General features: G+C 38.3%; 1 protein-coding gene across 1 annotated transcript in view; it reads right to left on the bottom strand.

Annotated features, from left to right (window-relative positions):
* Window positions 1–24,044, bottom strand: part of LOC115434306 (receptor tyrosine-protein kinase erbB-4-like) — a 458,688-nt gene that overhangs the window by 202,595 nt on the left and 232,049 nt on the right. The gene's annotated exons all lie outside the window — the stretch shown is intronic.

Here is a 24,044-nt window from a genome sequence, read left to right as displayed (position 1 = left end):
CACTTATCAAAACCCAAGATCTTGGTTTGATTTTGACACAGTGGGAGGAAATGGAGCCGTCTATCCCAAATCCAACAAGTGGTACCAGGCACAACAAACCCCGTCCCTCGCATGTATTGTAGCTCATTTTGGCATCGATCCAGCTGATGTCATCATGTCTATACGTGTGCTGATGTCAGCATATCAATTGCCTCTATATATGTGCCAAGTTTGAAGTAAATTGAAACTAAGTTTATGTTTTTATAGACATTTGAAATTTCGCCCATTATAAGTGAATGGGGAAAAAAAAAGATTTTAAAAATTCAGAAAAAATTTTAACTTTGATCTACTATTCCAAAAACAAAATCAGCTCTATTCTGGTTCACTGGCAGTGTATAAACCTAATTTTGGTATGAATTCAACCAATAGTTTTGCTGCTTGAGTGATAACAACCAAACAAACCACACCAAAAGTAATACCCCTTGTGTCCCCTTTGGGGGGTGGGGTAATAATTGAGTTGTTCAACTCCCAAGTATGAGTTTAAGCTCCACCTGTTATGAGACTAATGTGTCCCATTTCAGAAAAATGCCACCGCCCTACACATCCCACCCATCCTTGATTATCCTAAGAGGTATTTAAAACGGAGTATATATCCCACAATCCACCCCAGTCTGCTGTAGTCTGGCTCCTGGAGATAGTAGACTCAAGAGCAAATAACAAAAAGTTGGAAAAATATAGTCTGGATCACACCGACACTGATAAAATGCAAAACCTGACTGTGTGTATTCAGAGGCCTGATCTTTGCTTTGCCATCTCACTTTCTCTACAAACCTTTTTTTCTGTTTGAATCCTGTGCCACTATCGCTCCCTTAGGCATACTAAAATTGTGTGCCAGTGTGAGATGTAATAAAAAAAAGAAGGATAAAGAATACTTTGCATGCACATAATACAGGACTTGGAGTTCGTATGCAAACATGCCACTTTAATCAACACTGAAGTTTCTACACAAGTGTGAAAATTCAACTTCTGTTGACTGCACAGTGGTGAATATACAATTGCAAAAATATAACTCCATGTAAATCGCAGAATCTTAAAGAAATATCATAAAAATGCAAGATGCATGCATAATGTATCCAACAGTTATGATGCACAGTCTTCAAAAGGCATATGATCTCAGAGAGAGCACACGCTCTGCACAGCCAGACACAAAACTGTACAGTCTCGTGGACTGTTCTCATAATGTAACTTTTCATATATTAGTGGATGAGATCTGAGGCTTTCATAAAGTTCATGCAAAGTTGTGGGAGACAAGACTGGAGCAAGAGGAACTCTATTATTTATCTGGGTTCTGCAATGAGTGGTATATCTTGGCCTGGCTTCACTCTGAGGCTGTTAGTTGGCCAACTTTTCAGGTGGAGCCAGTGGACAATAAGGTTGGGTTTGTTCTTCAAATGAGACAAGCTGCAGATCAACCTTAACCCATAAAAACCCAAACAGCCATCCACAACCTAAACTATCTACTGATGTAACCGTTTAATACTTGCTTGTCCACTAATCCTATCAATCCATGTAAATAATTGGTGCAAGATGCAGTTTGTCATCTTTTCATGGTCATCAGATATGACCCATTTGGATATTCAGAGGCTCTGTAGTGAATGTGGCAACACCGTCATCCTCTACAACATTGATTCACCAGTGAAACACATGGAGTTGGATCAATGACAGTGGATGGACACACTGGGTTTATCTTCAGTTAATGACAGATTTTGCTGAAAAAGTCACTTTTTCTTCATTTTTCTCTGTTTCAGATATTATGATTATCAACTTTAATCTGAGCTTTTATGAACATGAAAGATGATTAAAATACTCGACATAATATCCTGCACAGACCAGATTGCTACTGTACAATCATAATCAAGCATTCGGTGGAGTGCAGTTCCTCATCGATGTCAGTGTAATTGATTATGAAAAGGCATTCAGTGATGTGGAACCGCAAAGTTGGTCATCATCATCCACAACTCAGACAACTTATGAAAATAATGAGTTTTGCAAACTGCCAACTACTTCACACTGGAAGAAGTAGAACAACAGAAAAACTACCCATGGGGGGAAATACAGTTAGACACAATAACCACAGTAGTAGTGGCAGTTCAAAGCACCTTGTAAAAAATTATCAAACTGGAAATGTGTTGCACGTAATTAAAACAAAATATGATTCAATTAAGTCACATGGTTCAAAAACCTCAGTCTGTTGTCTCTCTGATAGTTGTCACATGATAAACTTTTCCTCTTTCACCCACTGAAGGTCGTTTGTGCCTTTTAAACAACTTTTATTCTAAAGCTTGTGGATTCTAAAGTTGTTGAATTAGTGATGAGTCCAAACCTGTGAACAACACAAATGTTAAGTCAGGATGAAAGTGTAGTTGTAGCGTAAGTTAAAGGACTTCGACTACTGGTAAAAACTGAAAGAAGAATCTTTCTTTTTCCGTCTATGGTCCAAAATTTGTAGATTATGATTAGCTAAGACCACAAAGTAGCATCTGTTCAAGTACCTGAATCCTAGGGCTCCGTAAAGAGGGGGTAAACATGACAAATTTATGGGCCCCAGCATTCCCAGGGGCTCAGTGGATACAGGTTTTAAGTTGTGAAAATTCTGTGTAAGCTCTGCAGTAAAAGAGAGGCATAGAAGCCAGGAGTCGGACGTCCAAAGTTACATTTACTTTTGTTTTCACATCAGTTGCAGTTGTCATGGCACTTATGAAACGCACCCCTATACCTCTGGTCCTTACCGTACGTACATACCACCCCCACAACGACAGATTTACAGACGATTTATTTTCTGAAGGGCCCACAACATTTACCTTCTATGAGGTCTACAATTGGTAGTGGCCTGAATCATGATTTAAATATCAGAAAATGCAGTAAAATGCAGTTGAGCTACTTCTTAGACTGGATGTACTGCAGTACGACATGGATCTGCAGGTGAAAGAAAAAAACATCTATAGTAAATGTGTGGGAGTAACACAACCTCTTCAATGCAATAAAAATGCATTTTAATGGAGCCATGTGCTCTTCATCTCTGCATCTATCATCCTCAGATCAAAAAAGGAAAAAAAAAAAAAAGAACAACTACCATCTATCATATCTTCACTTTTATCATTTACCTGAAGACATTCATGGTGTCATTTTAGTGGTGAATGTACAGTCGTGGAAAAAATTATTAGACCAGCCTTGTTTTCTTCAATTTTTTGTTCATTTTAATGCCTGGAACAAAAATAGCTCATAAGAGTTTAATTTCAGAGCTGATATCTAACCATTTTTCATGGTTTTCTTGATAATAACCAAAATCCCTTCATTTCTTCTTACATCAATAGCTATGGTGTTGTACTGCCAAAAACAGTGCTGTTAGGCATTCCGTGTTTTCTTTTCTGTCTGTTTTAGTCACATGATACACACAGGAGTTAGTACTTGATTGCATAAACATTGTTTCTGATGACTTTTGATGGTCTAATAATTTTTTTCACAACTGTATTGCTGGTAAAGCCCATACCTTAGCAACGGTCAAGGGACAATTTATGAACATAAATGTATAAAAGTACACTGTAATCCAACTATTTGCTGTTAATAGATAGTCAAGGTGTCAGTGAAGAGAAACGCTGTTAACACTCGGACTAAAGTAGAGTGGGAAATGAATACGACTGGTTCTAAGGAGGGAAGACAGCGCTAAAGCTTTACCCATTCCTCTTGGCCCCATGCATCTGCCACCATAATTTGCGATAATGACGGCGTCCCAGCAGGGCCACTCTGCGCCGAGTGATTCGGAATTGATTTAGTGCATTAATTACGCCCCTGTTACGCCGGTGTCATGGACAATATTTTACAATTTGATAAGCAAAAGACGCACCGTGGGATCGTTTTGATGAATTGCGAGGGTTCGGCCGTGGCGTGCTTTTATGGTCGTACCTTTTAATTTAACGGTAATCACTCCCCCCCCCCCCCCCCGCCCCCATCCCCCATCACACCGTGGAAGCAGCAAGACTTTAATTTCACCTCTGAGACCTCTGCTCTGCACCATGTCTGCTTTGATCAAGGCGACAAAAAGGGAGGCATGCCGCCGACCACACACACACACACACACACACACACACACACACACACACACACACACACACACACACACACACACACCAACACACACATGCCAAGATGAAAAGGCAAGCACACCCAGACAATCAGATTGTGTATTCTTGATAGTAGGGTGCGTGCATGCATGTTTAATGTGTGTATATGTACTGGTTGTGTGAATATACTGTTTGTGCTCTAAATCTGGCCTTCTGCACCTTTCTCTCCACTTCAGCTACAGCTCTCCAGCGCTGCAGGCAACACGACCAACAGCCAAGTAATGAGCAGGGGCAGAGTCTCAGTCATACCACCTACCAAACCCCCCTGGGGGAAAAAACATACTCGAGCATCCAAACTGCAGAGCTGCAACTCCCACAGGAGTCTACTCCGGCCTCTGATTCTTTAAACTTGGTGAACAATATACATGCTTTATTTTATTGTGCATGTGTTTTGTTTTGTTTTTTTCGCTAACTCAACATACTTTTCTGTCTGTATCTGTTTTCATCCAGCTTTCAGGCTAATTTTAACCAGTGTTTATCAAGAGCAAAATGGCAGTGATGTCCATGTACAACTCCAGGAATCAAGATGTTGTTTGTTTTTGTCCTCTCTGCAGGCTCCTAAAGACCACGTGTACATGCATTAATTGAAGAATCACATAAATTAAACGGAAAATGACTAGTTCGTAATGCTTTTTTCACATTGTCCCATGCATTCAAATGCAAAAACAACAGAAAACATCATACAGAATCATAATTTTCTGTTTCACAATTACACAAAGGCCTAGTTTTAGAAATCTCTGCATCTTACTTGAACATACCATTTATTTCACAGCACATATCAATGTTATAACAAAGACTGTATTTTTCCATTCATCTGTTTCTTTCAATAGATGATGTGTGTTCATGTATTTGTCTCACCTCCAGGGTGGGGAAGCAAAATTTACAATGAACATTTAGTTGTTTTTTCTCAGCAGGCACTACGTCAGTGGTTTTGAAACCAAACATATATTGATGTCATAATCATACCTAACACTATTATCCATACCTTTTCAGAAACTTTTGCCCATATGAGTAATCAGGAAAGCAAACGTCAAAGAGTGTGTGATTTGCTGAATGCACTCGTCACACCAAAGGAGATTTCAAAAATAGTTGGAGTGTCCATAAAGACTGTTTATAATGGAAAGAAGAGAATGACTATGAGCAAAACTATTACGAGAAAGTCTGGAAGATACTATTAAAGAAGAATGGGAGAAGTTGTCACCTGAATATTTGAGGAACACTTGCACAAGTTTCAGGAAGCGTGTGAAGGCAGTTATTGAGAAAGAAGGAGGACACATAGAATAAAAACATTTTCTATTATGTACATTTTCTTGTGGCAAATAAATTCTCATGACTTTCAATAAACTAATTGGTCATACACTGTCTTTCAATCCCTGCCTCAAAATATTGGAAATTTTGCTTCCCCACCCTGTACACTCGACTATTCCAATACCCTTTTTTCCAGGATAACTCACCATTAGCAAACAAGTGGTGCCAGGCACAACAAAACCCCGCCCCTTGCACACATTGGATCTTATTTTGGCATCGATCCAGCTGATGTCATCATGTCTATGCGTGTGGTGATGTCAGCGTATCAATTGCCGCTATATATGTGCCAAGTTTGAAGTAAATTGAAACAAAATTTATGTTTTTACAGACATGTGAAATTACACCCAAATGGGAGAAAAAAAAAGATTAAAAAAAAAAAAAATCATACAAAATTTGAACGTTGACCTATTTTTCCAAAAATGTAACCGCATCTATTCTGGACCACTGGCAATATATAAACCCGATTTGGTATGAATTCAACCAGTCGTTTTGCTGCTACAGACATTTGAAATGTTGCCCATTATAAGTAAATGGGAGAAAAAAAAGATTGTAAAAATTAATTAAAAAATTTGGCCTTTGACCCACTGTTCCCAAAGTGTATTCGCATCTATTCTGGCTCATTGGCAATCTATAAACCCAACTGTATGACTTCAACCGATAGTTTTACTGCTAGAGTGTCAACAAACAAAGAAACAAACAAAGTGAACTAAAAACAATACCCCTTGCCTCCCCGTCGGGGGCGGAGTAATTACAACTCACACAATGCAGTGCCGCTGGGATATCATCAAGACTAGAAAGTTCGATCGCATTATTCCTGTTCTTATTTCATTACTGCGGTAAATTTTACATGAACAGTCTGATTTAAAGACTTTGATAAACTACAAACTTGCACTCTTGTACCTGTCCCTCCCATTTGTCCCACGTTTACCTGCTATGACTCTGTTAGTCTTGTGATTATACATAAACGGAATCAACAAGTCAAGAGTTTGAATTTGACATTTGCCAAGTTCCTTTGTCATGGCAGGAAGTGACCACATTTGGACAATAGGGCTGGGCTGGGTGAGCTAATGCTAAATGCTAGCAATGTACATTTCATCCAGCATTTTAATTTCCTCATCACGACTGCAGTTGAACTGTCAGGAAACAAATGTTTTGTACAATGAACTGAAGTTGACGTCGCAGGCAGTGAGGTGTTATTGTATCTGTCAGTCAAAGCTGGACATGGTAAACAAGTATTTATATGTGACTTTTTACAAAATGACCCAAAGCACACTGGATACAAGGTTCAAGCAAACTTGAAAAAATCCCATTTGAGAAGCTACATCAGTTGACTTAAAGAAAAAACTTAAAAAACACTATTCAGTTCCGCTTAATTAATAATTAATATGTGGCAGAGGTTACGTAAATGTACCACAGATTACACATTTTGTATTTGTTTTGTTTGTTTACATTTTCATGTGCAAGGGTTTTATCCGTAAACCATATTTCCTTATATAAAACTCATGAGTCAGGCATAAATCTGGTGTTTAATAATAGATCAGTTTCAAGGATGATTCAAACAAATAAAAGCCAGGTCTCACTTACAAGCCAAGTAAAAAATAATCTGGATTAAAACGTCATGTGTCACTTCCACATTTTTAACCATATTATATTTAACGGTATAATCTGGCTGTTTTCAACACCTTTTAGGCTTTTATTTTGAAATGGTTAAAGAAAAAGAAGTGTTGTGATTGTAGAGAAAAGCCTTGCAGTGAATGTGAGTGAATCAAAACAACACTGCCAATAAAAATATGACCATTTCTACGTATTAAACACAGAATACCCAAGATAAACTCCTGATTCTAAAGCAGCCCTTTTTCAAATAAAGACCTGATACCTTCTGAAGCTGAGAGGAGTGAAGACTTGGGCCAGGTTTTGATAAAAAACAATAATATTTCATGGTTTTCAGCTCATATGTAAGATTCACATGTGCTTATGCGCTTTTGTCAAGGTTGTGTCAGAGTATTTCTGTGTCTGCTTCTGTCGTTTAAGTCTGAAGTGTATCATTTTTGTCTGATAATGACGCCTCTGGAGATCACTCTGTACAGTATCAGTATCGATCAGTACAGTTTTACAGTACAGTACAGTTCATCAACCCCTTTTTATTCACCCTCACTATCCCTCTGGACTTCCCACAGACTGCCCACTTTTTATTTACTATGACAGAATCCTCATTTTACACCAATAGATTCAATTTGTTACAATTCATTCTCATAATCCATGGTTTTCCCACCATTACAGCTGAGGCATGTTTTGAGAAGCCCTGACGTTCACACAGCTCTCTAGTTTTTTGTTAAATGCCTCTAAATATTTCACACTTACATTGTGTTTTACTTTGTTTCTTCATTTTGTGAGATCATATCATGAATTCATGGTATTATATTCATGTCATGAGATAATATCATGCTCATATCAAGCTACTACTACATAGAGTTTGTCATTTGTTAGTGTTAGTGCCAATCCAAAGCTAACACTAGGTAGCATTCTGCGCCATTGCCTCTGTAGAGGAACAGTAAAAAGGTATTGAAAAGGTTGAGAACACTGACAAAAACGTCATGCTCTATGCACAAGTCGGTCTATAGGCAACGGAGAAAACTGCTATAAACAGAGTGGGTTAACATCAATAAACTTATCCCATGCAAACTTCACACAGGCACCTCAAATATGCACTAATATTATAAAATATTCTATATCAAAACTTAACTAAAAATATCTAACGTAAAATTACCTAGAAAAAGTCTGTTACTACACTTAGAGATATTCTGTGATGTTGGGATGTGGTGAATTTACTCAAACAAGAACAACATAACTATTTGACAGTTTAAAATAGAACACTGTTTCAAAGTTTGCTTGCTTTAACTTCAGAAACTACTGCAACAGAAACTACAAATAAGCTTCACTCTGGAAGAAGAGCCAAAGGGCGGAGAAAAAAAAAAAGAAAAAATGAAATGCAATACAACAAGAATGAAAGTGTTGTGTTTTTTTCTCATCTGGACTTGGATGTCTTCATTACCCCACAATTAACAGGATATAAGATACACAGGGGTGGTGCCACTCTGATCTGGCAGGGTGCTGGCTGGTGCGAGCAGAGTGCTAATTTTCCCAGCGTTAAGAGCTGTAATTATGCAGACGCTGCCGGGCGTCCACGAGGCGCTAACAGCCTCCCGTTCCAGGCGACAGTCCCAGCCTTTTATGAGCTCCTCAGCTGGTTCAGAGGCTAATGAAACTGTAGGATGCTGCTGCCGAGCACGCCCCTCTCCAACCGTCGCCCAGGATCATGGTTTGATTATTTGGTGAAGAGAGCCTGTGACGGCCATTGTGCTGCCTGGAGGACAATAGTCTGAAACGTCTATAGAGAGCAGCAGAGAGGATCACTTGACCGCCTCGCTGGACTCGTCCTCAACCTCCGTCTCCACGAAAATAACATCTCTCACTGTGAGGGAAAAGCTCTTAACTCAGTTGCATCTAAAAGGCCGAAGGCAAATTGTCCAAGCCAGAAACATAAGGTGGATTTGGATTCACATTAGAAACAAGATTAGTCTGTTTTGAAGTAACATGAGTGAAGTCCGCCACAGAATAGTGCATTTAACTTCCAGTTTGTCCCAAAAGTGTTGGATCGGTTTAAGGTGAGTTTGTACAGGCACAACAATTCTTTTTGGACCTCATGGAATGAACACTGGGGCTCCTTTCAACCAAAATTCCATGTTCAGATAAAAATCATATATCAATTACATGCGAAAAAAAAAAAAAGAGAGATACAAGTTTGATTGACAAAGTTTTGAAGAATCATAAAACTTCAGAAACAGTAATTTTATACAATAGACAAAGCAGTGAAATTCTATTGTCACATCAGTAAAACTAGGTACAAATGTGATTAATGACAAAAAAGACTGTGGATAATGGTGATAATAACTGTTGAGTTCATTCAGATGCAATCTCCATCCATCCATCCATCCATTTAAGAGTTATATCTTGACAGTTGACCTAATTTGACCAAATTTTAAGACATTCAAGACTGTCAAGTTGTTCCTGTGATAGTGCATTTTGTGACAGTGCATTTTCATAGACAGTGCTGGTGGATGAATGACCAGACAAACTGGACAGGACAAAGGCAGATTTACTATATATTATTTATATATTTTAAATTTTAAAAATACAGCTTTATGTGATTTGAGGCATTGAGGCATTTATAATGTTAACTTTGCTTCACCCCCTTAAACCCCCATCAGGGCTCCAATCCTGCCCCCCCCCCCCCCCCCAGCCCCCCCCTTCAATTTTTTCTGGATCTGCCACTGGTATAGCAGATACATCTAAAAAATCCCAAAAACTTTAGCTTCATTTTTATATATACAAATGTACTTTTCTGCTTCACTTTGAGCCGTTACCATAAAGTTTTCCAAGAGTCTTTAGAAAACTACATCAAACTAGGTCTTATTTTAGCATGTGAACTACTCTCAGTCCCTAAAGAAAAAAAAAAAGACCTTTAAAGTTGAAAATACACTTATTACTGTATGTTTACATGGACAAATGCCTCCAGTTTTTGCCCTTACTCTGGATAAGATGACATTCCATCTAACTGTTTACATGGCTAATGAAATTTAATTCCAGTCTGCATGCGACTGTTTGTACTCCGATTAATGTAAAGAGCCCTCATGACATTCAGCTATGCCCTTTAGATGTTCATTTATATTTTATTCCTTCCGCTGTCTTCGTCAAAATGTCCGTACTGTGATATTTGCACATATCTAACAACCTACTGGTACTCTTTCTTAGTGTATAAATGTAAGATTCTCCCCAATGCACCTGGGTTTTGCAAACTGGAGGCAGAGTTGATGGTATCCATGCAAGAGGCCATGAGATTTGAACTGAAGAAAACCCTAAGATCCATAATGCAATGTGCATAAAGCCTGTTAACATGGGTATATCCTATATATCTTATTTGGAACATGATACAAATGGAATATTGCTGTTACAATGACCTACTTTCATTCGTTTTATTGTCAAATTTGTAATAATAGTACACTGTTAGCATGTATATAAACATAGTCAGTCTTGTTTTGTGAGCTACATGTTGTTTTTCACATTCAACACAATTTTGGATAGAATCTTGCAAAAACGCATGGGACTGTTTAACATCGCAAAGCATCAGCAGAGGTTCAGTTTAACCCATGAAGACCCAAATATACACCAGTGACCAAAACCATCAACAGATCTAAAACATGTTTAATAACCTTAGAACCACTGATCCTATCAATACATGTAAATAATTGGTGTAAAATTCTTTTCATGGTCATCAGATATGACTCATTTGGACCTTCAGAGGCTCCGTAGTGAACGTGGAAACACTGTCATCTTCTACAACATTGATTCACCAGTAAAACCCATGGAGTTGGATCAATGATGTGGATGGAGACACTGGATTTATGTTCAGTTAATGACGGATTTAACTGAAAAATCCACTTTTTCTCAGGTTTTCTCTGTTTATGGTATGATAATGTTTTAAGTTTTTAATTTGTGCTTTGACTGGGTGGTGGTATATTGTTTTCTTGTATATTGTCTTTTTTTTCTATTACTATTTTTCTTACTATTTATATTTGAGATGCAAATTTCATTCACACCTGTTTTTTTTTGCACAATTAGGGCCTGTCGCAACTCCCATTTCACTGTCATTGTCTTTGTCAATGTTATGTGACAAATAAAGATTCTATTCTATTCTATTCTATTCTATTCTATTCTATTCTATTCTATTCTATTCTATTCTAACCTTAAATGTAATCTCAGCATGATGATTAAGGTACATGATCAGTCAAATAAATAAAGGAAAATACCTGATTTTCACCAAAAAAAAATGCAAAATGAGAGGATAATATTATGATAAATGGTGATAAATCACTTAATAAAGGTTAAATAAAGAGAAAAAGATTTTTTGGGAACTGACATAAAAGTACCACTGGGTCTTAACTACTAACCTACTACTAAGTACTAAGTGACACCTCATAAGCGGATCAGTGAAAAGAAATACCAAATCTGGGGTTTGCAGTTTCTCCAACGACTGAAGCAACTTCCTAAATGATTCTGCTGGTTGCTTGGTAACCTCACCGAGACAAAAAAAAAAAACAAAACTATTAATAAAACACAGTGCATGAGAATATACCCACAGCCAGATAATTCGGCCTCATAGAACATCATGAGTACGTTGATGAATGATAAACACCCTTGAAGGGCAGACGCAATGAAACTAGCATGATGGAGTGGAGTCTGAATTACTGCCTCACAGTAAATTAATAACACTGAGAGGTGAGCGATCAGATGAGTGCTGAATAATGACACACAGAAGCTCTGAGCAGCACACTGCAGGTTAGAGCAAGGACAAAAAAAATATCATCTCCAAGTTGGAGTTACAGTATGACACCCACAAGGAAAAAAAAAGACCCAAAAAAAAAAAAAAAAAAAAAAACCTCTGCTGCTGCTCTGGGAATCCTAACCTCAATATGACCTTATGTGTGAATACAACATGCAACAGGTAAATGCACTGAGCCTTATTCATAGTGTATGTGCAGCAGTGAAGCAGAAAAATGCATGGCTCTATAATAGGTTTGTGAGGATGCACGCTTTGAGAATAACTGAGCCACAGAATCACTGAGCGCTTTCATTTGCAGCTGAAATACAGCCCAAGGAAAATGGGAAGCCTTTGGTGTAAGGAGCCTCTTTTCTCTGCCCCTCTGCTCTCCTTTTTAGTCTCTTCTACCTCTGTTACCTTGCTGCGCTGAGCTAAACTTGTGGAGCTGAATTTAAAAAAAAAAAAAAAAAAAAAATGAAGAGTTTGGAAATGAGCGCTGGTTAAAAAAGCTGTATCTCCTCTCTCACTGTGTCGGCCGGCCGCTGTTTGCCTGAGATAAGCTCTGTAAAGAGTGTCTGTGTCTGCATGTTGAGGTGGACTACGCACATCACTGACACTCATTCGTCGCTCTTTACTGGCTTGCGATAAAGCCAGTCGTACAGCGGGAAGTTTGGGACGCACGCCTCGCTCTAAGTCTCCTCCAAGCTTCAACCTCTGGGGATGAAAAACGACGCCGACGGTGAAGAGCCAAAACCTGGTGTTCCTCGAATGGCCACTTGAGGCTGGATCCAAAAGCGAATGAATCCCCGTAGACCGAGATATTAAAATGGCCAACTTTACAGCAGAAATAAACATGTTTACAGCCTGGCGCTTGTTTAGATTATATGAAGGCTTCAACTTATGCATAATTGAGCCCCATGTAGGTGCCATCCACGTCTCAGTGAGGCCAATTTAACAGTTTTCTCCACAGATTTGGCAACTTTTAAGACCCCTCTAGCTAATGTTTTGAAAGAAAGCGCCTGACAACACAGCTAGAAATTTTTTGGGCAGGCTTCAACTCCTTTCAAGAGGATAACAAATGTGTCTCAGTTTCACTCCCTCAGCACTGACTGTTTTCATTCAGGGCAACAGCATTTAGCCAACCAATCAGCAACTGGGATTGATCCATGGAGTATAACTATTTACACCAGGGATGTCAAACGTACGACCCATGGACCAAAAGGGGAGGAATTTGTGAAAATCTATTAATGTTTTTCAAGGTTTTTTGTTTTGTTTTGTTTTTGGTTAATTTATTTGTCACACTGTTCATTGTGTTCATGTTTCTCAATTTTTTTTTTCCATTTTTGTACAAGTTTTATTGTTATTTTTCTTTATTTTGTTGTATTTTTGTTGTATTTTTCTGTTAATTGTGATCATGTTTCTGAAATTTCTGAAATTACTAATTGTTTTGTGTCTTTGTAGACCCACTGTGACCTGTAAGATGTAATGTAATGTACTTTACTAAGACAGCTTACTACAACCTGAAGAATATCTCTAGAATCAAAGGACTTGGAAAAACTGGTTCACGCATTTATCTTCAGTCGATTAGATGACTGTAACAATGTCTTAACAGGTCTGACTAAAAAGTCCATCAAACAAGTCCAGCTGATCCAAAATGCTGCTGCTCCAGTCCTCACTAGAACCAAAAAAGTTGACCACATCACACCAGTTCTGAGGTGTTTCCGCTAACTTCCTGTCAGTAGATCGACTTTAAAATACTTTTGTAAGTTTATAAAGCTCTAAATGGTTCGGGGTCCAAATCCATCAGTGACCTCCTTTTACTGTCTGAACCATCCAGACCACTCAGGCCCTCTGGCCCAGGTTTACTCTGTCCCCAGAGTCAGAACCAAACAAGGAGAAGCAGCTTTTAGTTTTTATGCTCTACACACCTGGAACAAACTACCAGAAAACTGCAGGTCTGCTCAAACTCTCACTTCTTTTAAATCAAGGTTAAACACTCATTTGTTTACAGCGGCCTTTGACTAAAGTAGTTTTTTTTTTTTGTTTGTTTTTTTCAGTTCTAATACCTGCGCTGCAACTCACAAATTTAACTGTTTTGATTGATTTAACATTCAACTCTTAATTTTAATCAAGCCTGTTTTTTAGCTTTTGTTTGAACTATCTCTTATTATTGTTTTAATTTCTCTCTTTCCACTCAGGTTTAAAAAGTGTGTGGTATACCAGGTTTAAAGGTGCGAGCAGGCAGTTCGGGTCGCTGCCAAGGTCTCACAATTAGTGCAGGGGGAACAACCGGATTGGGCTTCAAGGTTTCTCAGGCCTGGGACAGCAGGGTTATCCTGCTGTTGGTAGAGAAGCTGTTAACAACCGGTTGAGCTTCATGGATTCTTTGAGTCCCCGGGGGCGCAAGTAGTGAATTGTGCTCACAATAAGGCAGGTGACCCCAGGGGTGGTGGTTTAATAATGGGCGAAATTTTAAATGTCTGTAGCAGCAAAACTATTAGTTGAATTCATACCAGATTGGTTTTATAGATCACCAGTGACACAGAATACATGTGTTTACATTTTTAAAAAAGTAGGTCAATGTTCAAATTCTTTTAGTAATTTTTAAAATCTTTTTTCTTTTCCCATTTTCTTATAATGGGCAAAATTTCAAATGTCTTTGAAAAACATACATTTTATTTCAATTTGCTTCAAACTTGGCACATATATAGAGGCAGTTGATATGCTGACATCACCACATGCATAGACATGATGACATCAGCTGGATCCATGCCAAAATAAGCTACTATACGTGTGAGGGGCGGGGTTTGTTGTGCCTGGCACCACTTGTTTTTTTTTTTGTTTTTTTTTTACTATAAATCATTGTTTTCAATAAGTTGGTAGAAGTATCATCAAGGTGAGTTTCAATTCTAACTCTTCCCTTTCCTCATGCCCAGATATGGTCACTTCTAACTCTACAAACCCACTCTAGTGTAAATCAAAATGTCAGGCTCCAGGTTTCACACCAGCTGTCCACAGTGACATCAAAGTTTTTGTGTAGAATCCACAGCGTCCTCACAGTTTTATGGACGGACTTCCCTCGTCCCTCGGCTCTCGGCTGCAGTCCTGGCATCCCACCCTGTGTTTTGCAGCGTTAGCTGCCAGATTGATCCGCCTTTAATGAAGAGTCCTTCAAGCCTAGGTGACATCATTAGCTGGTTGTGGGCCACCGCGGGCCACTTGGCTCAGCGCCCTGCTTCACTTCTGGGAAAATGGGTCATTGTGAGTGACAGACAGACAGCGGCCAGGGGAGGAGAGCAGCGAAGCACACGGATGGAGGGCGGTGTGGCGATGCCCTTCAGAAACCTGGGCCTGTGTGCACGAAACACTTTATCTTGCCACCTAAAGTACTTCTGAGCAGCCCTAAAGAGTTTTACTCAAGAGTTTTCATAAACACACAAATCTCTGTCAGCTGCTACGGAGTCAAAGTCATGCTCACATGCAGCATGTTGGTTTACACACTCCCATACAATTCACAATTTACCATAATCAAGTTTAACATGCAGCATAGTTTAATGTTCAGAAGAGTTCACACCCCAAAAGGAGGAAATCTCATTAAAACCTAATGAAGTGGGTCAGAGAAAAGTGAAAAATGATGAATCCAAGTTGCTTTTTTTTTTTCAACCTGCATTGAATCATCATTTGAGAAACTGTAATCTACATAATTTATGTTTAACAATGAACTAATCTAGTAAGTGACTGACTGTTGTCATTCTGGATGGCCAAACAGATTAAAGAATATTTACATTTTGGTCTAAATATTCTAATTTTATTGAAATTACATTCACTTAACACTATGGAATTAGTACACTTTTATGACTGCACCAGGTCTGTGGTTTTCTATCATGGAAACATATTTGCTTTTAAATCAAATTACATCATTTACATTAAATCAGAAACACTATTATCCAACAGAAAGGTAAAGATTATTTCCAAATAACTTTAAATAATTTAGATTGTTTTTGTTGTTTCAATCGGGGCAACTTATAAGGAGTCATGTCAATAAAAGCAGCGTTAACTCAGATTCAAATTAGTCAAACGTCAACTGTAAAACTCATTTGACTAATGGAATATTTATTTAAATATTTATGGAGCGAATTATGACTTTGTTTTTCTAAAGGTCAGGAAGAATGAAAAGTGACAGATAGATGTTCCCACTGCCAAAGATGATATGTTTACTTGTGTTTTTCAATTAACTAACATGTGAAAACACCACAATAATTATTAAGGTTAATCATATATATGCTAAAACATTAAATTACGTTTGCGGAGTCGTAACTCACATTGTTTTGATAATTACAAACACTGGAACATTACTCTAAACTGTCATAAAACTCACAAAGTCATTTGATGTTGAAATGTTCAAAACTGAGATAGAGACAACTTTTAATGTAAATTAGTAGAACTGTGCTCCTACATATCTAATAATTTGGATTATTATGATTATTATTATTAGTAGTAATAATAATAGCAGCTATGTAGGGTAAGTGACGGATCGTTTATTTTGTTCATATGCAAAATAAATGTTCCTTTAACTGAAGCTCAGTCAGCATTCATTACTTTCGACAGATCTCATGTCAAAGGATGTGTTAAATATGCATTATACTAAATGTTTAACTGTATAAAATGACTTTAATCTTCTTCAGCGTAGTTTTGTGTTGACCTGTGTGAGTCTCTTCCAGATAAAACAAATGTAAAGATTCATTTGTGATTAACAGAAGTACCCACATCTGATATGGACCAGGCTTTATCTTATTCCTCCCCCTGGTTGGGGGTCTGTTGAAGGCAAACCAGAGGAAATTCAGAGAGCTGTGGTTTGGAGGGAAGCTGAACCTGAGGAGGCTGCGGTGCCGTCTCATCCATCTAACTGTCAGCGTCTCGCCGGGAAAAAATCACCAAGTCTTCCTAGTTTGTCCCTGCCCTCAACCCCCCCACCCCACCCTCTCCATCTCTGCCCTGTATTGTCCCCCCCATACCCTTGCTCTCTCCGTCTCTCTACACACAGATCCATGCAGAAGACACAAACACACAACCCCCCGGCGTACGCTCGCTCAACATTGTAATTTTAGCTCAGCAGCTGTTTTTGCCTGCCATAAAAGTGACACCCCTCTAGCTCCTCTCTGCCTCCTTCTTCCTACCCCCCCCACCCTTCACCGTGTCCTTTCCTCCATCCACAGTTTGTCCATACATACTTTCCCCCCCCCCCCCCCCCCCAGGCTGCTGTTTAGAGCTAAACATTCACAAGTGCAGTTCACCTTAGCCATTCCCTGTGTGCCTGCAGCTCTGACTCTCTATAGTGTATGTGTTAAAATGTGTGCAGTTCGTGTGTGTTTATAAAATATGTGTGCGTGCTGATGCTGAACTTTCTGTGAACCAGAAAGTATGGTGGCCTGGAGAGCCCATGACAGTGCAATTTAGGAAAACACATGCAGATCGACACAGCATGAGTAAGTAAAGGAATCATCAGTTTATTACAGTGGCAGCTGGGCAAAAGAGAACTAGAAAAGGTGGACATAGGAGTTAGAATATGTGTTCAGAGCCACTTTTATGATGTTACAGTCAGATGATAATACTTGTTATAAGCCTCTGATTTCATGATTGATGACTGTATGCTGAAATAAAAGAAAATAAAGAAAACAATCTTCCTACTGTAGGACTGGATCTCTTATAGCCCACATGATAAACCCATGACCCACCCAGTCAGTTCTGTTCTTATGGTCCTATATTATATATGCAGCTGAAGGTTCATAGAGCTGTTTAGCATCATCCTCTGTTGACCTAAAGTCCCAGTAGTGACTGAACGGTCATGTCACAGACTGAATAGGACTACAGTTATATTTGGAGTAGGACAATCAACTGTGTCTTTTTCATTCTGGAGTTCTGAAACCATCTGTATCGCAGATGAATAAAGAAATGAAATGAAATGGCTACGGGGTATAAAAACTGAGCTAAATATTGTTTAGCTCAGGGCACATCATCATTTTCCAGGAGCACTTCTTCCTCTTATTGGGTGAAGGCAGGGTTCAGCAGTTCATACACTGACAATATCCACACCTACAGACACATTAAAGAGACCAATTAACCTATCAGACACAGCCTTTTGGACAGTGGGTGGACGCTGGAGAGTCTACACAACTCTTCCTCTAATTTCAATTTCAATTTGAATTTGAATTTTAAATAGGCTGGTACCACTATGCCTCCTATGGACCAGACAACTCTGATTCATTTTGTTGTGAGAGAAAAAAACACAACTGTGGAGTTTTTATTAGCTTCAGTTAAAGAAAATGTTAGGGGAAATCAGGGTTTTAATTAGATTATACTCTCATTAATATAACTTCCTGTCTGACCACTAGGGTGGGGTTTGGCTCATCTTTTTGAAACCAATCAGGTGATTGCTTCAGAGTTCCCTTCGAAACTACAAAACTCCATCCTGACCTCCCTCGCATCCACTTAACTATTCCCCAGATGCCTAATTGTTTCCCTAATGATGCTAGGCCTAATGGGACTGTTTATGGTATCCATTTGATAGCGTTGGCCCAGTAATTAGACTACACCTCACTTCATTAAACAGCGGGGGAGAGAGAAAAAGAGATGGGGAAAGTGAAGGAGAGGGTGCCTAGTGGCATGTACAGTATATACACATGTAATAGTTGTGATGAGAGAAGAGCACCGAAATACACACATGGAACGTTAAGTAGCAGCACTAAAGAGACGACTTGAAAAGCAGCGGTACTTTATATTCCACGTAGCGCTCATTTGCCTGCAGTGTCTCACACATGTATCTTTTAATGTAATTCCAGTGCCTCTTATCAGTAACGCTCTTGTACTGTAAAGCATTGTGATGCACTAGCAAAAGGTCTTTAATCTTTTAAAGTGAGCAACTCACTGCTGCTTACATATTGTAACAGTTGCTGGATAAGAGATTCAACAAAAGCACAGCTGCCTTGAATGCAAATATAAAACATTGTTCCTCAAAGGAGCTTTTTTTTTTTCTTCTTTAAATTGGTAACTGATACGTTGCACATAACAAGATGAAATCCCAACGTTATCACAACCTAGAAAGCAGAGTGAAGGTGGGTAAAAACACTGCAGACTAAATAAGGGGTTGCATAGGGAATCACACACCCTCGTGCAAATGAGGATAAAAGGTAAACATCAACGTTTAAAGCAGGAGAAGCTCAATGATATGATAAGTATGTAATAGCGGAGCTGCAGAGAAATAACTGGCTTTGTAAATGGCCAAAAAAATAGAACTCAATAAAAACAGGGGGGTATTGTTCAAAGTTGCAGACAGAAGTTTTCATCAGGGTTGGGGTGAAAGTAGAAACAGGACTTCTGCAGGTGCCTCTGTCCATGGTGCTGAATCACTTCAACCCAGTGCATCTGCACCGTCCAACGTTTCAGAACTACAACTCTACGCCTCAGTGATGATGCAAAATGACAAAAACATTAACGTGTAAAGCCTCTGTTGCACTTACCAAACTACAGGATATATTTAGTAGTAAATGAGAGGATAAGGGATAGATGACTGCTTCATAGACGTAGACAATAGGATGTTTCATAAACCATCTCTGTCATCAGATTCTGGAAGGCAGCCAATGGATAAATATTATTTTTTTCGTTTATGGGTCCTCATTAACTGTCACCTTCATAGCAGCACAGATCCTCACACAACAAAGCAAGCATACAAATCAATACATCTCAACTGGAATTACTGACTTTGAGGGAAAATAATGGCTTAAAGGAATAAAAATCACTCCCGGAATCACTGATATTATTTACCGTTAGTTCTACATTTATTGATTAATGACTAGGTTTGATGCTCTGTGATCCAGATTGATTTGTTTTTAGTTAGGTATTTATTGAACTGACTTGTCCAGTCTCTAATGGAGAAAAAAATCCCACTTCATTTCCATAATTATTGAATTTAGGTCAATACTGACTGATGAATTGGCTATTACATTTTACGGCTCCACACTATTGTTATTATATGAGCCTTTAAAAATCCAACAGTTATTGACCTTATAAATTCCATGGCCTGAACATGTACAGCATTTTCACGCTTTCATCAAATGGAATCTAATTTTGTCTGCTTTGATCTGAATCAAATCCATTAGTAGCCCTGAATCAGCTCCACGTCTGATCGACAATACAACGTCAATCTGAAGAGTCTGATCTGAATTCATGTGAAGCTGTTCAGGTTTTCTTACAACTCTGAACTGGAGGAAGTCAATTAGATACTATAAAGTAGTCCAAATGAGCTCAACCTTCAACATGTACAACATTTAAATGCAGCAGTAACATGAATCAAAAATATCCTCCTACACTGTCAAGGACAATTTTAGACTAATAAAGCATACACTGTTTTAGTTAAAAGTAAAGTGTAAATGCACAACTTTTACTTGTGTGCCTGTGTCACTGTTTCAAACACAACAATCTGATCTGAGTCATAAATATAAACTGAGCGCTAAAGCAGCAGTGTGAGTGTAACTTTTAAGGACCATAATACACTATTACAGTGAATGGTTCCACCAGAGGACTTGAATAGCTCTATATGGAACGCATTAATCATCGTAGATTGAATGGGGTAAAGTTATAGGGAGTCTATCAGCACAGAAAAAAAAGATGCGGAAATGATAAGAGCAACAAGACAAAAAGTGACTGAAGCTTTAAAGCTCTACAACTGGTTTTAACACAGTCAGCACTATTACTGCATTGTCTCAAAGGTGTTTAAAGTGATGTTAAGTTGTATTAATACACTGGTTGGCGCTGCTGTAATCACACAATATCTGTCTACAAAGGATAAAGTCAGTGACCATGTTTACATACACAACAATATCCTGGTTTTAGATTATGTTCATTTTGTCGGAAAAAGCCGATCAAAAAAACCCAAAAATCAGCCATCACAGACCACTGCAAGAGGAACAACCATACTATAGACTGGGATGAGGGAAAAATGTAAACATCGGAGGGCGAACAGCACAAGAGGTGGATAAAAGAGGCCACTGAGATCAGGAAACAAGCCAACGATTCCATGAACCGAGACGAGGGGGCCTACACTCTCTCGCACACCTGGGACTCCATCCCCCAGAGACCACAGGACAGCGGGGGGCATGGAACCTGACAAAGTTTGACAGCTGAAAAATGACACGTGATCACATGTCAGATGACGCTCTGAAGAAGACTGCAGACGAAACATGTCAGTAAGGTAAAACACTTCCCCTTACTGACTTTGTCGCAAAGAAGAATTGTTAATCTAATATTGTGGTTTGTTCCTAATTCTGAAAAAGACAGGATTCTGAATGAGCTGAATATGACCAATGAAAGTGAATATTCCATTACTACTCCTGTTTACATGCAGCCTTTCAGAGCCCAATTAAAATAATGTGTTTTCAAAGTATTCCACTAGTGCCAGTTCCATTGTGTGACCTGAGCTTCTGTCTTTTGTTCCTTCAAACACCATGAGGAAAAGGGCAGCTTTGATATCTGCTCATATCCATAAACCTGTTGATATCCTCTGTCATAGTGTTTAACAGTAGGTATTAAACAAACAGGCACAGTCAGGGGACTATGAACATGTTGGGTGAAAAAAACAACTTTAAAATAGACTTATTTTGTCATCTGTAGCTGATACATAACTGTTTGGGAGTCCTAAAACCAACTTTACTGTTTCTAAATGATGTCTACAAAAAAAGGGAGAACCAATTGATCTTCATTGTTTTAAAAGACTATGTTTAACTTTTTTTTTTTTTTTTTTGGTCTCATGCTTTACTTGCCCAAGAGAGTACTGGTTTATATCTCAAACTTAATGATTATAGGTTTGAAACATTATTTATAATTATTCACTCCAATCATGATATTGTAATAATATAACTCATTTTTGCTTGACAGATAATTTTGATTACCAGCCTCGAGGATTTGAGAATTTACCCTACGTGACCATACCTCCCTTCATACTGATATCCCCCAGTCCTAGACCGATTAATTTTTTTTCACCAAAATTTCAGGAGTTGTAGTTAACAATATACCTGATACTATGGTAATATTAATTTTTGTAACTTTAAGTGAAAATGGCAACTTCTGATATGCTGAAAAATGTGCCAATTTTAATGTTTTTTTTTGTTTGTTTTTTTTTTGTCCAACGTTACTGAGATGTTTTTCCACAAAGATTTCAGTGAAAATGGCTGAAATTGAATAATGTCTTTGCATGCCCTCAAAGTACTAGAAATACCCTTTCCATCCATGTATTACACTTACATGCCTGGCAAATGTAGGCCGATCCATTATCATCTGAACAATTTTTTCACCCTACGTAATCACTTGACCATGCCCATATCAGAAATCTTTGCTTTTACCTCAGCTGACCTTAAACAGGGGTCATGTGATGAAACCTGCGTTCATTTTCTGAATGGACCATGTACATGACTAAAGAATCCTAAAAAAAAAAGGAATAATGTTGACATATCCTACCTATCCTATCATTTTGGAATTCAGAATATCTAAGCAGAAAATGATATTTACATGTTAAATAAAGATAATAATAGAAGAATAATATGCACTGAATCAAAATGTATGCTGTAATACTTAAGGCTATTAATTATGCATGTTATTTACTGTAAAATAATGGAGGTCAATGTGTGAATGAAGGAGGCGGGTTGAATCTTTATAACTCCGGGCCTTTAACCTAATGACACTAACACTGCACTGGGAAAAGAATATGAGAGAGAAAACAACTGACACTCCTTTCCTTCTTGCAACCATATCTTCCCTTCGAGCGTTTCTCTCCTCTCCTTTTGTACTGATTATTAAATCATACTGTTATATTCAGTAATACAGATCACAGATTTTATTGGCTGATCAATAAACTATTTGTATTTTTCAAAATTTTTGTCATCATGTCTGCCTTTAAAATCAACTACTGGTCATCATCTACTAGCTTATTTACTCCAAACTACATGCCCTGGATGATCAGGTTCTTAGTTAAACCAATCAAGTAATGGCCATGAGTTGGTCATTTGCTTATGAGGTAGATTAACAGAAGGTTCCACTGCCTTCAGGTTAAGACTTTCCCTCTGGTCTCTGGTCTTTTGAGTCATTTTCCTGGCTTTTTAATGACTTTTGATTTGTATCTCTAAGGCTACGTTCAGACAGCAGGCAAATGTGGCCCAAATCTGAATTTTTTTTTTTTTTTTGGCTCATATGTGACCGTAATCAGATCTGTTTAAGACAATTTGAACAGCACAAATCTGATTTTTTCAAATCCGACCCAGGCCACTTTCATATGTGGTCCTAAATTGATATCTATCCAATATTTTGCTATGTGACTTCAGTTTGAATAGCCAGGTTGCATTTATCTGAAGTTTACACCGTTGACATGCGACACATATCACAATTCTGCGTCCCAGGAGAAGAAACGTAGGGAAAAACATATTTACTTCTGTAAATACAGTGCGTGCCTTTGTGGTCACGTATTATCTCAGGACCTGTTTTGCGCATGATGGTCAATTCAGGGTCACATTCAGGTCATACTCAAAACTGACAGAAGTCGCACACAAAAAAATCAGACCTCACCAAAAAATCCAAATTGTGCTTTAAGACCTGCTGTCTGAACATAGCCTTTATCACCCTTTTGGTCATCTGCATAAATGCCACCTCTTTCATAAACTCAGGGTTGGTTCTAAAGTCAATATGAATGTATTTGATTGAAGAATAATGAACTAAATTTGTTTTTACGCTGATGGGCCGGGGGATTTATATGACCACTAGAGGGAGTAGTGAGTCACTCACCCGGTCACCACAGTGGCCAGATGGGATGAGAACCACTAAACAAAACAGTTGTTTTCACCACTGGACACAGCTCTAAATAAAAAAAAAAAAAGGAGTTCAGTGATGAAATGGCTGTGTTTCTTCTACACGACTGGTTTGATTATGAGGCTTATGAAAGTATAAAGTTATTATCTTTGCTCGCTTGGCCTGAACTGTGTCAGTTCTGACCTTATTTGGACAATTCCAAACAGATCTTTACTCCAGCTATTGTCAATTTGTGGTTTTACTGCGGCTGTTTTCTGTCTACAAAACATACCAGTAGAAATTGTTCGAGTTCTGAGAGAGGTGAGTTTTCTTTTTGTAATAAACTGCCAAAAAAAAAAAAAAAAATG

Source organism: Sphaeramia orbicularis, chromosome 2, assembly GCF_902148855.1.
Source record: "Sphaeramia orbicularis chromosome 2, fSphaOr1.1, whole genome shotgun sequence".
NCBI classification, from domain to species: domain Eukaryota; kingdom Metazoa; phylum Chordata; class Actinopteri; order Kurtiformes; family Apogonidae; genus Sphaeramia; species Sphaeramia orbicularis.
This window is presented reverse-complemented; position numbering and strand designations above follow the sequence as displayed.